Consider the following 16,272-nt stretch of genomic DNA (forward strand, 5'->3'; position numbering starts at 1 on the left):
TACAACGCCTGAAAATGGCAAAAATGCCACTTTTTCGCCGCAGGAAGTTAAAAATATCCGACTTCCTGTTGGGTTTGACATATGGCTCCAAGAGACTTTTTCGTATGTTTTGGCATGTTTGAGGTGTGTGCCAATTTTCGTGCATGTGCGTGATTCGTGGATCGGGGGCTCGTCCGTTTAAGTTTTCTAGGTGGCGCTGTCGAGTCATTTTGCCACGCCCACTTCCGAGACCCATAATAAACGTAAATTTTCGCCACTTCTGAGGCGTGTGCAAAGTTTCGTGAGTTTTCGGGCATGTTTAGCCCCTTAAAATCGCGATTCATTCCGGAAAAGAATAATAATAATAATAATTAAAGCTGCAAGCAGCGATGATAGGGACCTCGCACCCGGGCTCACCGCCGCCCGGTGACCTTACAATGACAGAGAACAGCGAACAATAATAATTTAAGCCAATATATAAAAAAAGATCTAAGAAAATCACAGATTTATGCCAAACTTCCTCCTGTCAGCAGGTGGCGCTATAACTGTGACTTAAGATTGGCATGTAGATGTCTTCCGGAGAAGAATGTTATCAACCATGTGAAGTTTCAGGCACATGGGACATTGTGTGGCTGAGTTATAAGCCAAACTACCTTCTGCCAGCAGGTGGCGTTATGACTGACTCAATATTGTTATGTGGATGTGTTCAGGAGCAGACTTTTATCAACCATGTGAAGTTTCAGGCAGATCAGAGATTGTGTGGAGATTGTGTTTTAAGACAAACTACATTCTGCCAGCAGGTGGCGCTATGAAAGACTCAATATTATTATGTAGATGTGTTTAGGAGAGGACTTTCATCAATCATGTGAAGTTTCAGGCAGATTGGACATTGTGTGGCCGAGTTACAAGCCAAACTACCTTCTGCCAGCAGGTGGCGCTATGACTGACTCAATATTTTTATGTGGATGTGTTCAGGAGAGGACTTTTATCAATCATGTGAAGTTTCAGGCAGATCAGACATTGTGTGGTTGAGTTATAAGAAATTCCTGTTCCATGGCGAAGCGTTGAGGTTTGTCATGCTACCACAGACACGCCCTTCTGCAAAAACTCTAGATCTTCACAATATATCATCGCTAGAGCTTTCAGATTACACCACTCTATTTTGGTGCTGATACGGGAAAGTTTGTGGAAGGAGTTTGTTACAGTGTCAAACATGTAATTTCCTGTGGCCAGCAGGTGGCGCTATAACTGTAACTAGATATCGGCACGTAAACCTGATCAGGTCAGGACTGTTATTAAATGTGTGAATTTTGAGGCAGATCTGATAATGCATGCCTGAGTTATAAAGACTTCCTGTTTTGTGGCGAATCATCAAAGTTTGCGAGGCCGCCACGGACACGCCCATCGAAGAAAACTCTAAAGCTTCGCAATTTAACATCACCAAGGCTTTAAGATGACAAAACCCAATTTTGGTGTTTATCAGATAAAATCCCTAGGAGGAGTTCGTTAAAATACAACGCCTGAAAATGGCAAAAGCGCCACTTTTTTGCCACAGGAAGTTAAAAATATCTGACTTCCTGTTGGGTTTGAGATATGGCTCCAAGAGACTTTTTCGTATGTTTTGCCATGTTTGAGGTGTGTGCCAATTTTTGTGCATGTGCGTGATTCGTAGAGCGGGGGCTCGTCCGTTTAATTTTTCTAGGTGGCGCTGTCGAGTCATTTTGCCACGCCCACTTCAATATTGTTTTGTAAATGTGTTCAAGAGATGACGTTTATCAACCATGTGAAGTTTCAGGCAGATCGGACATTGTGTGGTTGTGTTATAAGGACTTCCTGTTCCATGGCGAAGCGTTGAGGTTTGTCATGCCGCCACAGACACGCCCCTCGACGAAAACTCTAGATCTTCACAATATATCATCGCTAGAGCTTTCAGATAACACCACTCAATTTTGGTGTTGATACGATAAAATTTGTGGAAGGAGTTTATAACTCCGTAAATCATGTCATTTCCTGTGGCCAGCAGGTGGCGCTGTAACTGTATCTGGATATCGGCATGTAAACGTGTTCAGGTCAGGACTTTTATTAAATGTGTGAATTTTGAGGCAGATCTGATAATGCATGCCTGAGTTATAACGACTTCCTGTTTTGTGGCGAATCGTCAAAGTTTGCGAGGCCGCCACGGACACGCCCATCGACGAAAACTCTAAAGCTTCGCAATTTAACATCGCCAAGGCCTTTAGATGACAAAACTTAATTTTGGTGTCGATCGGATAAAATCCCTAGGAGGAGTTCGTTAAAATACAACGCCTGGAAATGGCAAAAACGCCACTTTTTCGCCGCAGGAAGTTAAAAATATCCAACTTCCTGTTGGGTTTGAGATATGGCTCCAAGAGACTTTTTCGTATGTTTTGGTGTGTTTGAGGTGTGTGCCAATTTTCGTGCATGTGCGTGATTTGTGGATCGGGGGCTCGTCCGTTTAATTTTTCTAGGTGGCGCTGTCGAGTCATTTTGCCACGCCCACTTCCAAAGCCCATAACAAACGTAAATTTTCGCCACTTCTGAGGCGTGTGCAAAGTTGCGTGAGTTTTCGGGCATGTTTAGCCCCTCAAAACCGCGATTCATTCCGCGGAAGAAGAAGAAGAAGAAGAAGAAGAAGAATAATAATTAAAGCTGCAAGCAGCGATGATAGGGACCTCGCACCAGGGCTCACCGCCGCCCGGTGGCCTCAGGATGACAGAGAACAGCGAACAGTAATAATTTAAGCCGATATATTTTAAAAATCTGAGAAAATCACAGATTTATGCCAAATTTCCTCCTGTCAGCAGGTGGCGCTATAACTGTGACTCATGATTGGCATGTAGATGTCTTCAGGAGAGGAAACTTATCAACCATGTGAAGTTTTAGGCAGATCGGACATTGTTTGGCTGAGTTATAAGCCAAACTGCCTTTTGTCAGCAGGTGGCGCTATGACACACTCAATGTTGTTATGTAGATGTGTTCAGGAGAGGACTTTTATCAACCTTGTGAAGTTTCAGCCTGATCGGACTTTGTGTGGTTGAGTTATACTGCAAACTACCATCTGCCAGCAGGTGGCGCTATAACTGTGACTTAAGATTGACATGTAGATGCCTTCAGTAATGGAATTTAATCAACCATGTGAAGTTTCAGGCAGATCGGACATTGTGTGGTTGAGTTATAAGAAATTCCTGTTCCATGGCGAAGCGTTGAGGTTTGTCATGCCACCACAGACACGCCCCTCTGCGAAAACTCTAGATCTTCACAATATATCATCGCTAGAGCTTTCAGATGACACCACTCTATTTTGGTGCTGATACGGGAAAGTTTGTGGAAGGAGTTTGTTACAGTGTCAAACATGTCATTTCCTGTGGCCAGCAGGTGGCGCTATAACTGTAACTGGATATCGGCACGTAAACCTGTTCAGGTCAGGACTGTTATTAAATCTGTGAATTTTGAGGTAGATCGAATATTGCATGCCTGAGTTATAACGACTTCCTGTTTTGTGGCGAATCATCAACGTTTGCGAGGCCGCCACGGACATCCCATCGATGAAAACTCTAAAGCTTCGCAATTTAACATCACCAAGGCTTTAAGATGACAAAACCCAATTTTAGTGTCGATCGGATAAAATCCCTAGGAGGAGTTCATTAAAATACAACGCCTGAAAATGGCAAAAACGCCACTTTTTCGCTAAAGGAAGTTAAAAATATCCGACTTCCTGTTGGGTTTGAGATATGGCTTCAAGAGACTTTTTCGTATGTTTTGGCATGTTTGAGGTGTGTGCCAATTTTCGTGCATGTGCGTGATTCGTAGATCGGGGGCTTGTCCGTTTAATTTTTATAGGTGGCGCTGTCGAGTCATTTTGCCACGCCCACTTCAATATTGTTATGTGGATGTGTTCAAGAGATGACGTTTATCAACCATGTGAAGTTTCAGGCAGATCGGACATTGTGTGGTTGAGTTATAAGGACTTCCTGTTCCATGGCGAAGCGTTGAGGTTTGTCATGCCGCCACGGACACGCCCCTCTGCGAAAACTCTAGATCTTCACAATATATCATCGCTAGAGCTTTCAGATAACACAACCCAATTTTGGTGCTGATACGATAAAATTTGTGGGAGGAGTTTGTTACTCCGTAAATCATGTCATTTCCTGTGGCCAGCAGGTGGCGCTATAACTGTATCTGGATATCGGCATGTAAACGTGTTCAGGTCAGGACGCTTATCAAGCGTGTGAATTTTGAGGCAGACCTGATAATGCATGCCTGAGTTATAACGACTTCCTGTTTTGTGGCGAATCGTCAAAGTTTGTGAGGCCGCCATGGACACGCCCATCGACGAAAACTCTAAAGCTTCGCAATTTAACATCGCCAAGGCCTTTAGATGACAAAACCTAATTTTGGTGTCGATCGGATAAAATCCCTAGGAGGAGTTCGTTAAAATACAACGCCTGGAAATGGCAAAATCGCCACTTTTTCGCCGCAGGAAGTTAAAAATATCCGACTTCCTGTTGGGTTTGAGATATGGCTCCAAGAGACTTTTTCGTATGTTTTGGCATGTTTGAGGTGTGTGCCAATTTTCGTGCATGTGCGTGATTCGTGGATCGGGGGCTCGTCCGTTTAATTTTTCTAGGTGGCGCTGTCGAGTCATTTTGCCACGCCCACTTCCGAAGCCCATAACAAACGTAAATTTTCGCCACTTCTGAGGCGTGTGCAAAGTTGCGTGAGTTTTCGGGCATGTTTAGCCCCTCAAAACCGCGATTCATTCCGCGGAAGAAGAAGAATAATAATAATTAAAGCTGCAAGCAGCGATGATAGGGACCTCGCACCCGGGCTCACCGCCGCCCGGTGGCATCAGGATGACAGAGAACAGCGAACAGTAATAATTTAAGCCGATATATTAAAAATATCTGAGAAAATCACAGATTTATGCCAAACTTCCTCCTGTCAGCAGGTGGCGCTATAACACTGACTCATGACTGGCATGTAGATGTCTTCAGGAGAGGAAACTTATCAACCATGTGAAGTTTTAGGCAGATCGGACATTGTTTGGCTGAGTTATAAGCCAAACTGTCTTTTTTCAGCAGGTGGCGCTATGACAGACTCAATGTTGTTATGTAGATGTGTTTAGGAGGGGACTTTCATCAACCTTGTGAAGTTTCAGGCAGATCGGACTTTGTGTGGTTGAGTTATACTGCAAACTACCATCTGCCAGCAGGTGGCGCTATAACTGTGACTTAAGATTGGCATGTAGATGCCTTCAGTAATGGACTTTAATCAACTATGTGAAGTTTCAGGCAGATCGGAGTTTGTGTGGTTGAGTTATAAGCCAATCTACCTTCTGCCAGCAGGTGGCGCTATGACTGATTCAATATTGTTATGTGGATGTGTTCAGAAGAGGACTTTTATCAATCATGTGAAGTTTCAGGCAGATCAGACATTGTGTGGTTGAGTTATAATAACTTCCTGTTCCATGGCGAAGCGTTGAGGTTTGTCATGCCACCACAGACACGCCCCTCTGCAAAAACTCTAGATCTTTACAATATATCATTGCTAGAGCTTTCAGATGACACCACTCTATTTTGGTGCTGATACGGAAAAGTTTGTGGAAGGAGTTTGTTACAGTGTCAAACATGTCATTTCCTGTAGCCAGCAGGTGGGGCTATAACTGTAACTGGATATCGGCACGTAAACCTGTTCAGGTCAGGACTTTTATCAAACGTGTGAATTTTGAGGCAGATCTGATAATGCATGCCTGAGTTATAACGACTTCCTGTCTTGTGGCGGATCATCAACGTTTGCGAGGCCGCCACGGACACGCCCATCGACAAAAACTCTAAAGCTTCGCAATTTAACATCACCAAGGCCTTTAGATGACAAAACACAATTTTTATTGTCAATCAGATAAAATCCCTAGGAGGAGTTCGTTAAAATATAACGCCTAGAAATGGCAAAAGAGCCACTTTTTCGCCACAGGAAGTTAAAAATATACGACTTCCTGTTGAGTTTGAGATATGGCTCCAAGAGACTTTTTCGTATGTTTTGCCATGTTTGAGGTGTGTGCCAATTTTCGTGCATGTGCGTGATTTGTAGATCGGGGGCTCGTCCGTTTAATTTTTATAGGTGGCGCTGTTGAGTCGTTTTGCCACGCCCACTTCAATATTGTTATATGGATGTGTTCAAGAGATGACGTTTATCAACCATGTGAAGCTTCAGGCTGATTGGACATTTTGTGGTTGAGTTACAAGGACTTCCTGTTCCATGGCGAAGCGTTGAGGTTTGTCATGCCGCCACGGACACGCCCCTCTGCGAAAACTCTAGATCTTCACAATATATCATCACCAGAGCTTTCAGATAACACCACCCAATTTTGGTGCTGATACGATAAAATTTGTGGATGGAGTTTGTTACTCCGTAAATCATGTCATTTCCTGTGGCCAGCAGGTGGCGCCGTAACTGTCTCTGGATATTGGCATGTAAACGTGTTCAGGTCAGGACGCTTATCAAGTGTGTGAATTTTGAGGCAGATCGGATAATGCATGCCTGAGTTATAACGGCTTCCTGTTTCGTGGCGAATCGTCAAAGTTTGCGAGGCCGCCACGGACACGCCCATCGATGAAAACTCTAAAGCTTCGCAATTTAACATCATCAAGGCCTTTAGATGACAAAACCCAAATTTGGTGTCGATCGGATAAAATCCCTAGGAGGAGTTCGTTAAAATACGACGCCTGGAAATGGCAAAAACGCCACTTTTTCGCCGCAGGAAGTTAAAAATATCCGACTTCCTGTTGGGTTTGAGATATGGCTCCAAGAGACTTTTTCGTATGTTTTGGTGTGTTTGAGGTGTGTGCCAATTTTCGTGCGTGTGTGTGATTCATGGATCGGGGGCTCGTCCGTTTAATTTTTCTAGGTGGCGCTGTCGAGTCATTTTGCCACGCCCACTTCCGAAGCCCATAACAAACGTAAATTTTCGCCACTTCTGAGGCGTGTGCAAAGTTTCGTGAGTTTTCGGGCATGTTTAGCCCCTCTAAATCGCGATTCATTCCGCGGAAGAAGAAGAAGAAGAAGAAGAAGAAGAAGAATTAAAGCTGCAAGCAGCGATGATAGGGACCTCGCACCCAGGCTCACCGCCGCCCGGTAGCCTCAGGATAACAGAGAACAGCGAACATTATTAATTTCAGCCGATATATATAAAGAACCTGAGAAAAATCACAGATTTATGCAAAACTTCCTCCTGTCAGCAGGTGGCGCTATAACTGTGACTCAAGATCGGCATGTAGATGTCTTTAGGAGAGGCATCTCATCTAACCTGTGAATTTTCAGGCAGATCGGACATTGTTTGGCTGAGTTATAAGCCAAACTACCTTCTGCTATCAGGTGGCGCTATGACTGTGACTCAATATTGTTATGTGAATGTGTTCAGGGGAGGACTTTTATCAACCATGTGAAGTTTCAGGCTGATCGGACTTTGTGTGGTTGAGTTATGAGGACTTCCTGTTCCATGGCGAAGCGTTGAGGTTTGTCATGCTGCCACAGACACGCCCTTCTGTGAAAATTTCAGACCCTAACAAAATGTAATTGCTAGAACTTTCAGATAACAACCAACCAAACTTGGAGCTGATACGAAAAATTTTGTGGGAGGAGTTTATTACTCTGTAAATCATGACATTTCTTGTGGCCAGCAGGTGGCGCTGTAACTGTATCTGGATATTGCCATGTAAATGTGTTCAGGTCAGGACTCTTATTAAACATGTGAATTTTGAGGCAGATTAGATAATGCATGCCTGAGTTATAATGACTTCCGATTTTGTGGCGAATCGTCAAAGTTTGCGAGGCCGCCATGGACACGCCCATTGACAAAAACTCTAAAGCTTAACAATTTAACATCGCCAAGGCCTTTAGATGACAAAACCTAATTTTGGTGTCGATCAGATAAAATCCCTAGGAGGAGTTCGTTAAAATACAACGCCTGGAAATGGCAAAAATGCCACTTATTTGCCGCAGGAAGTTAAAAATATCCGACTTCTTGTTGGGTTTGAGATATGGCTCCAAGAGACTTTTTCGTATGTTTTGGCGTGGTTGAGGTGTGTGCCAATTTTCGTGCATGTGCGTGATTCGTAGATCAGGGGCTCGTCCGTTTAATTTTTATAGGTGGCGCTGTCGAGTCATTTTGCCACGCCCACTTCACTATTGTTATGGGGATGTGTTCGGGAAAGGACTTTTATCAAGCATGTGAAGTTTTAGGCTGATCGGACTTGGTGTGGTTGAGTTATAAGGACTTCCTGTTCCATGGCGAAGCGTTGAGGTTTGTCATGCCGCCACAGACACGCCCCTCTGCGAAAACTCTAGATCTTCACAATATATCATCGCTAGAGCTTTCAGATAACACCACTCAAATTTGGTGCTGGTACAATAAAGTTTGTGGGAGGAGTTTGTCACACTGTAAAACATGTCATTTCCTGTGGCCAGCAGGTGGCGCTATAACTGTATCTGGATAGTGGCATGTAAACGTGTTCAGGTCAGGACGCTTATCAAGCGTGTGAATTTTGAGGCAGATCGGATAATGTATCACTGAGTTATAATGACTTCCTGTTTTGTGGCGAATCGTCAAAGTTTGCGAAGCCGCCACGGACACACCCATCGACGAAAACTCTAAAGCTTCGCAATTTAACATCGCCAAGGCCTTTAGATGACAAAACCTAATTTTGGTGTTGATCGGATAAAATCCCTAGGAGGAGTTCGTTAAAATACAACGCCTGGAAATGGCAAAAATGCCACTTTTTCGCTGCAGGAAGTTAAAAATATCTGACTTCCTGTTGGATTTGAGATATGGCTCCAAGAGACTTTTTCGTATGTTTTGGCATGTTTGAGGTGTGTGCCAATTTTCGTGCATGTGCGTGATTCGTGGATCGGGGGCTCGTCCGTTTAATTTTTCTAGGTGGCGCTGTCGAGTCATTTTGCCACGCCCACTTCCGAGACCCATAATAAACGTAAATTTTCGCCACTTCTGAGGCGTGTGCAAAGTTCCGTGAGTTTTCGGGCATGTTTAGCCCCTCAAAATCGCGATTCATTCCGGAAAAGAATAATAATAATAATAATAATAATAATAATAATAAACGGAGCAATTCCAATAGGGCCTTGCACCGTTCGGTGCTCGGTCCCTAATTAAAGCTGCAAGCAGCAATGATAGGGACCTCGCACCCGGGCTCACCGCCACCCGGTGGCCTCAGGATGACAGAGAACAGCGAACAGTAATAATTTAAGCCGATATGTTTAAAAAAATCGGAGAAAATCACCGATTTATGCCAAACCTCCTCCTCTCAGCAGGTGGCGCTATGACTGTGACTCAAGATTGGCATGTAGATGTCACCAGGAGAGGAATCTTATCAACCATGTGAAGTTTCAGGCAGATCGAACATTGTTTAGCTGAGTTATAAGCCAAACTGCCTTTTGTCAGCAGGTGGCGCTACGACAGAGTCAATGTTGTTATGTAGATGTGTTCAGGAGAGGACTTTTATCAACCATGTGAACTTTCAGGCAGATCGGACTTTGTGTGCTTGAGTTATAATGCAAACTATCATCTGCCAGCAGGTGGCGCTATAACTGTGACTTAAGATTGGCATGTAGATGCCTTCAGTAATGGAATTTAATCAACCATGTGAAGTTTCAGGCAGATCGGATGTTGTTTGGCTGAGTTATAAGCCTATCTACCTTCTGCCAGCAGGTGGCGTTATGACTGACTCATTACTGTTTTGGGGATGTGTTCAGAAGAGGACTTTTATGAGCCATGTGAAGTTTTAGGCTGATCTGACTTTGTGTGGTTGAGATATAAGGACTTCCTGTTCCACGGCGAAGTGTTGAGGTTTGTCATGCCGCCACGGACACGCCCCTCTGCAAAAACTCTAGATCTTGACAATATATCATCACTTGAGCTTTCAGATAACAACCCACCAAACTTGGTGCTGATACAAAAAAAAATAGTGGGAGGAGTTTATTACTCTGTAAATCATGACATTTCCTGTGGCCAGCAGGTGGCGCTATAACTGTATCTGGATATCGGCATTTAAACGTGTTCTGGTCTGGACTCTTATTAAACATGTGAATTTTGAGGCAGATCGGATAATGCATGCCTAAGTTATAATGACTTCCGGTTTTGTGGCGAATCGTCAAAGTTTGCGGGGCCGCCATGGACACGCCCATCGACAAAAACTATAAAGCTCCGCAATTTAACATCGCCAAGGCCTTTAGATGACAAAACCCAATTTTGGTGTCGATAGCACAAAATCCCTAGGAGGAGTTCGTTAAGATACAACGCCTGGAAATTGCAAAAATGCCACTTATTTGCAGCAGGAAGTTAAAAATATCCGACTTCCTGTTAGGTTTGAGATATGGCTCCAAGAGACTTTTTCGTATGTTTTGGCGTGTTTGAGGTGTGTGCCAATTTTTGTGCATGTGCGTGATTTGTAGATCAGGGGCTCGTCCGTTTAATTTTTCTAGGTGGCGCTGTCGAGTCATTTTGCCACGCCCACTTCAATATTGTTATGTGGATGTGTTCAAGAGATGACGTATATCAACCATATGAAGTTTCAGGCTGATCAGACTTTGTGTGGTTGAGTTATGAGGACTTCCCGTTCCTTGGCGAAGCGTTGAGGTTTGTCATGCCGCCACGGACACGCCCCTCTGCAAAAACTCTAGATCTTTACAATATATCACCGATAGAGCTTTCAGATGACACCACTCAATTTTGGTGCTGATACCATAAAATTTGTGGGAGGAGTTTGTTACAGTGTAAATCATGTCATTTCCTGTGGCCAGTAGGTGGCGCTATTTCTGTATCTGGATATTGGCATGTAAACGTGTTCAGGTCAGGACTCTTATCAAACGTGTGAATTTTGAGGCACATCGGGTAATGCATGCCTGAGTTATAACGACTTCCTGTTTTGTGGCGAATCGTCAAAGTTTGCGAGGCCGCCACGGACACGCCCATCGACGAAAACTCTAAAGCTTTGCAATTTAACATCGCCATGGCCTTTAGATGACAAAACCCAATTTTGGTGTCGATCGGATAAAATCCCTAGGAGGAGTTCGTTAAAATACAACGCCTGGAAATGGCAAAAACGCCACTTTTTTGCCGCAGGAAGTCAAAAATATCCGACTTCCTGTTGGGTTTGAGATATGGCTCCAAGAGACTTTTTCGTATGTTTTGGCGTGTTTGAGGTGTGTGCCAATTTTCGTGCATGTGTGTGATTCGTGGATCGGGGGCTCGTCCGTTTAATTTTTCTAGGTGGCGCTGTGGAGTCATTTTGCCACGCCCACTTCCGAGACCCATATCAACCTGCTATTTACACCGGGTTTGGTGTGTGTGCAAATTTTCATGAGTTTTCGGGCATGTTTAGACCCTCAAAAGTGCCCCGATAGGGGGCGGAATAATAATAATAATAATAATAAAAAACGGAGCAATTCCAATAGGGCCTACGCACCGTTTCGGTGCTCGGTCCCTAATTAAAGCTGCAAGCAGCGATGAAAGGGACCTCGCACCCGGGCTCACCGCCGCCCGTTGGCCTCAGGATGACAGAGAACAGCGAACAATATTAATTTAAGCCGATTTATATAAAGAACCTGAGAAAATCACTTATTCATGCCAAACTTTTTCTTGTCAGCAGGTGGCGTTATGACTCTGTCTCAAGATTTGCATGTAGATGCCTTCAGTAGAGGAATCTTATCAACCATGTGAATTTTCAGCCAGATCGGACATTGTTTGGCTGAGTTATATGTAATTTCCTGTTGCCAGCAGGTGGCGCTATAACTGTGACTCGCTATTGGCATGTAGATGTCTTCAGGAGAGGATTTTAATCAACCATGTTAATTTTCAGGCTGGTCAGACTTTGTGTGGCTGAGTTATAAGCCAAACTATCTTCTGCCAGCAGGTGGCGCTATAACTGTGACTCAATATTGCAATGTAGATGTCTTCAGGAGAGGAATTTAATCAACCATGTGAAGTTTCAGGCAGATCAGAAATCGTGTGGCTGAGTTATAAGCCAAAATACCTTCTACCAGCAGGTGGCGCTATGACAGACTCATTATAATTATGTAGATGTGCTTAGGATAGGACTTTCATCAACCATGTGAAGTTTCACGCAGATCGGACATTGTGTGGTTGAGTTACAAGCCAAACTACCTTCTGCCAGCAGGTGGCGCTATGACAGGCTCAATATTGTTATGTGGATGTGTTCAGGAGATGAATATGATCAACCTTGTGAAGTTTCAGGCAGATCGCACATTGTGTGGTTGAGTTATAAGCATTTCCTGTTCCATGGCGAAGCGTTGAGGTTTGTCATGCCGCCACGGACACGCCCCTCTGCAAAATCTCTAGATCTTTACAATATGTCATTGCTAGAGCTTTCAAATAACATCACTCAAATTTGGTGCTAATATAATAAAGTTTGCGGAAGGAGTATATTACAATGTAAAACATGTCATTTCCTGTGGCCAGCAGGTGGCGCTATAACTCTATCTAGATATCAGCATATAAATGTATTCAGGTCAGGACTGTTATCAAATGTGTGAATTTTTTAGGCAGATCGGATAATGCATGCCTGAGTTATAACGACTTCCTGTTTTGTGGCGAATCGTCAAAGTTTGCGAGGCCGCCACGGACACGCCCATCGATGAAAACTCAAAAGCTTCGCAATTTAACATCGCCAAGGCCTTTAGATGACAAAACCAAATTTTGGTGTTGATAAGATAAAATCCCTAGGAGGAGTTCGTTAAAATACAACGCCTGGAAAAGGCAAAAATGCCACTTTTTCGCCACAGGAAGTTAAAAATAACCGACTTCCTGTTGGGTTTGAGATATGGCTCCAAGAGACTTTTTCGTATGTTTTGGCATGTTTGAGGTGTGTGCCAATTTTCGTGCATGTGCGTGATTCGTGGATCGGGGGCTCGTCCGATTAGTTTTTGTAGGTGGCGCTGTCGAGTCATTTTGCCACGCCCACTTCAATATTGTTATGAAGATGTGTTCGGGAGAGTACTTTTATCAACCTTGTGAAGTTTCAGGCAGATTGGACATTGTGTGGTTGAGTTATAAGGACTTCCTGTTCCATGGCGAAGCGTTGAGGTTTGTCATGCCGCCACGGACACGCCCCTCTGCAAAAACTCTAGATCTTCACAATATATCATCGCTAGAGCTTTCAGATAACACCACTCAAATTTGGTGCTGATACGATAAAATTTGTGGGAGGAGTTAGTCACACCGTAAAACATGCCATTTCCTGTGGCCAGCAGGTGGCGCTATAACTGTATCTGGATATCAGCATATAAATGTATTCAGGTCCGGACTGTTATCAAATGTGTGAATTTTGAGGCAGATCAGATAATGCATGCCTGAGTTATAACGACTTCCTGTTTTGTGGCGAATCGTCAAAGTTTGCGAGGCCGCCACGGACACGCCCATCGACGAAAACTCTAAAGCTTCGCAATTTAACATCGCCAAGGCCTTTAGATGACAAAACCCAATTTTGGTGTCGATCGGATAAAATCCCTAGGAGGAGTTCGTTAAAATACAACGCCTGGAAATGGCAAAAACTCCACTTTTTCGCCGCAGGAAGTCAAAAATATCCGACTTCCTGTTGGGTTTGAGATATGGCTCCAAGAGACTTTTTCGTATGTTTTGGCATGTTTGAGGTGTGTGCCAATTTTCGTGCATGTGCGTGATTCATGGATCGGGGGCTCGTCCGTTTAATTTTTCTAGGTGGCGCTGTCGAGTCATTTTGCCACGCCCACTTCCGAAACCCATAAAACCCAGCCATTTACACCGTGTTTGGTGTGTGTGCAAATTTTCGTGAGTTTTCGGGCATGTTTAGACCCTCAAAAGTGCCCCGATTGGGGGCGGAATAATAATAATAATAATAATAATAATAATAAATTAAAGCTGCAAGCAGCGATGATAGGGACCTCGCACCCGGGCTCACCGCCGCCCGGTGGCCTCAGGATGACAGAGAACAGCGAACAATATTAATTTAAGCCATTATATTTAAAAAATCTGAGAAAATCACCGATTTATGCCAAACCTCCTCCTCTCAGCAGGTGGCGCTATGACTGTGACTCAAGATTGGCATGTAGATGTCACCAGGAGAGGAATCTTATCAACCATGTGAAGTTTCAGGCAGATCGAACATTGTTTAGCTGAGTTATAAGCCAAACTGCCTTTTGTCAGCAGGTGGCGCTACGACAGACTCAATGTTGTTATGTAGATGTGTTCAGGAGAGGACTTTTATCAACCATGTGAACTTTCAGGCAGATCGGACTTTGTGTGGTTGAGTTATAATGCAAACTACCAACTGCCAGCAGGTGGTGCTATAACTGTGACTTAAGATTGGCATGTAGATGCCTTCAGTAATGGAATTTAATCAACCATGTGAAGTTTCAGGCAGATCGGATGTTGTTTGGCTGAGTTATAAGCCTATCTACCTTCTGCCAGCAGGTGGCGTTATGACTGACTCATTACTGTTTTGGTGATGTGTTCAGAAGAGGACTTTTATGAGCCATGTGAAGTTTCAGGCTGATCTGACTTTGTGTGGTTGAGATATAAGGACTTTCTGTTCCACGGCGAAGTGTTGAGGTTTGTCATGCCGCCACGGACACGCCCCTCTGCAAAAACTCTAGATCTTGACAATATATCATCACTTAAGCTTTCAGATAACAACCCACCAAACTTGGTGCTGATACAAAAAAAATAGTGGAAGGAGTTTATTACTCTGTAAATCATGACATTTCCTGTGGCCAGCAGGTGGCGCTATAACTGTATCTGGATATTGGCATGTAAACGTGTTCTGGTCTGGACTCTTATTAAACATGTGAATTTTGAGGCAGATCGGATAATGCATGCCTTAGTTATAATGACTTCCGGTTTTGTGGCGAATCGTCAAAGTTTGCGGGGCCACCACGGACACGCCCATCGACAAAAACTATAAAGCTCCGCAATTTAACATCGCCAAGGCCTTTAGATGACAAAACTCAATTTTGGTGTCGATAGCATAAAATCCCTAGGAGGAGTTCGTTAAGATACAACGCCTGGAAATGGCAAAAATGCCACTTATTTGCAGCAGGAAGTTAAAAATATCCGACTTCCTGTTGGGTTTGAGATATGGCTCCAAGAGACTTTTTCGTATGTTTTGGCGTGTTTAAGGTGTGTGCCAATTTTCGCGCATGTGCGTGATTCGTAGATCAGGGGCTCGTCCGTTTAATTTTTCTAGGTGGCGCTGTCGAGTCATTTTGCCACGCCCACTTCAATATTGTTATGTGGATGTGTTCAGGGGAGGACTTTTATCAACCATGTGAAATTTCAGGCTGACCGGACTTTGTGTGGTTGAGTTATGAGGACTTCCTTTTCCATGGCGAAGCGTTGAGGTTTGTCATGGCGCAACGGACACGCCCCTCTCCGAAAACTCTAGATCTTCTCAATATATCATTGCTAGAGCTTTCAGATAACACAACCCAAATTTGGTGCTGATTCGAAAGAATTTGTGGGAGGAGTTTGTTACAGTGTAAAACATGTCATTTCCTGTGGCCAGCAGGTGGCGCTATAACTGTATCTGGATATTGGCATGTAAACGTGTTCAGGTCAGGACTCTTATCAAGCGTGTGAATTTTGAGGCAGATTCGATAATGCATGCCTGAGTTATAACGACTTCCTGTTTTGTGGCGAATTGTCAAAGTTTGCGAGGCCGCCACGGACACGCCCATCGACGAAAACTCTAAAGCTTCGCAATTTACCATCGCCAAGGCCTTTAGATGACAAAACCCAATTTTGGTGTCGATAGGATAAAATCCCTAGGAGGAGTTCGTTAAAATACAACGCTTGGAAATGGCAAAAACGCCACTTTTTCGCCGCAGGAAGTCAAAAATATCCGACTTCCTGTTGGGTTTGAGATATGGCTCCAAGAGACTTTTTCGTATGTTTTGGCGTGTTTGAGGTGTTTGCCAATTTTCGTGCATGTGTGTGATTCGTGGATTGGGGGCTCGTCCGTTTAATTTTTCTAGGTGGCGCTGTCGAGTCATTTTGCCACGCCCACTTCCGAGACCCATATCAACCTGCTATTTACACCGGGTTTGGTGTGTGTGCAAATTTTCATGAGTTTTCGGGCATGTTTAGACCCTCAAAAGTGCCCCGATAGGGGGCGGAATAATAATAATAATAATAATAATAATAAAAAACGGAGCAATTCCAATAGGGCCTACGCACCGTTTCGGTGCTCGGTCCCTAATAAACGGAGCAAA

The 16,272-nt window shown here is 43.9% G+C and overlaps 1 protein-coding gene and 2 long non-coding RNA genes across 10 annotated transcripts in view; 1 reads left to right on the forward strand and 2 right to left on the reverse strand.

Annotated features, from left to right (window-relative positions):
• The window catches only part of slc35f4 (solute carrier family 35 member F4), an 83,653-nt gene that overhangs the window by 13,069 nt on the left and 54,312 nt on the right, over positions 1–16,272 (reverse strand). The window lies entirely within an intron of this gene.
• On the reverse strand, positions 1,262–14,721 carry LOC147840040 (uncharacterized). The gene is made up of 4 exons (XR_015513816.1): positions 14,654–14,721; positions 9,189–10,685; positions 4,341–4,816; positions 1,262–1,395 (listed from the first exon to the last, which is right to left on the reverse strand). It is a non-coding gene; the product is annotated as an uncharacterized LOC147840040 (long non-coding RNA).
• Positions 7,117–14,024, forward strand: LOC147840041 (uncharacterized). Its single transcript, XR_015513817.1, has 3 exons — positions 7,117–8,932; positions 10,492–11,511; positions 13,935–14,024. It is a non-coding gene; the product is annotated as an uncharacterized LOC147840041 (long non-coding RNA).

The sequence above is a fragment of the Danio rerio genome, chromosome 17 (assembly GCF_052040795.2).
Source record: "Danio rerio strain M-AB ecotype USA chromosome 17, GRCz13ab, whole genome shotgun sequence".
Classification (NCBI taxonomy): domain Eukaryota; kingdom Metazoa; phylum Chordata; class Actinopteri; order Cypriniformes; family Danionidae; genus Danio; species Danio rerio.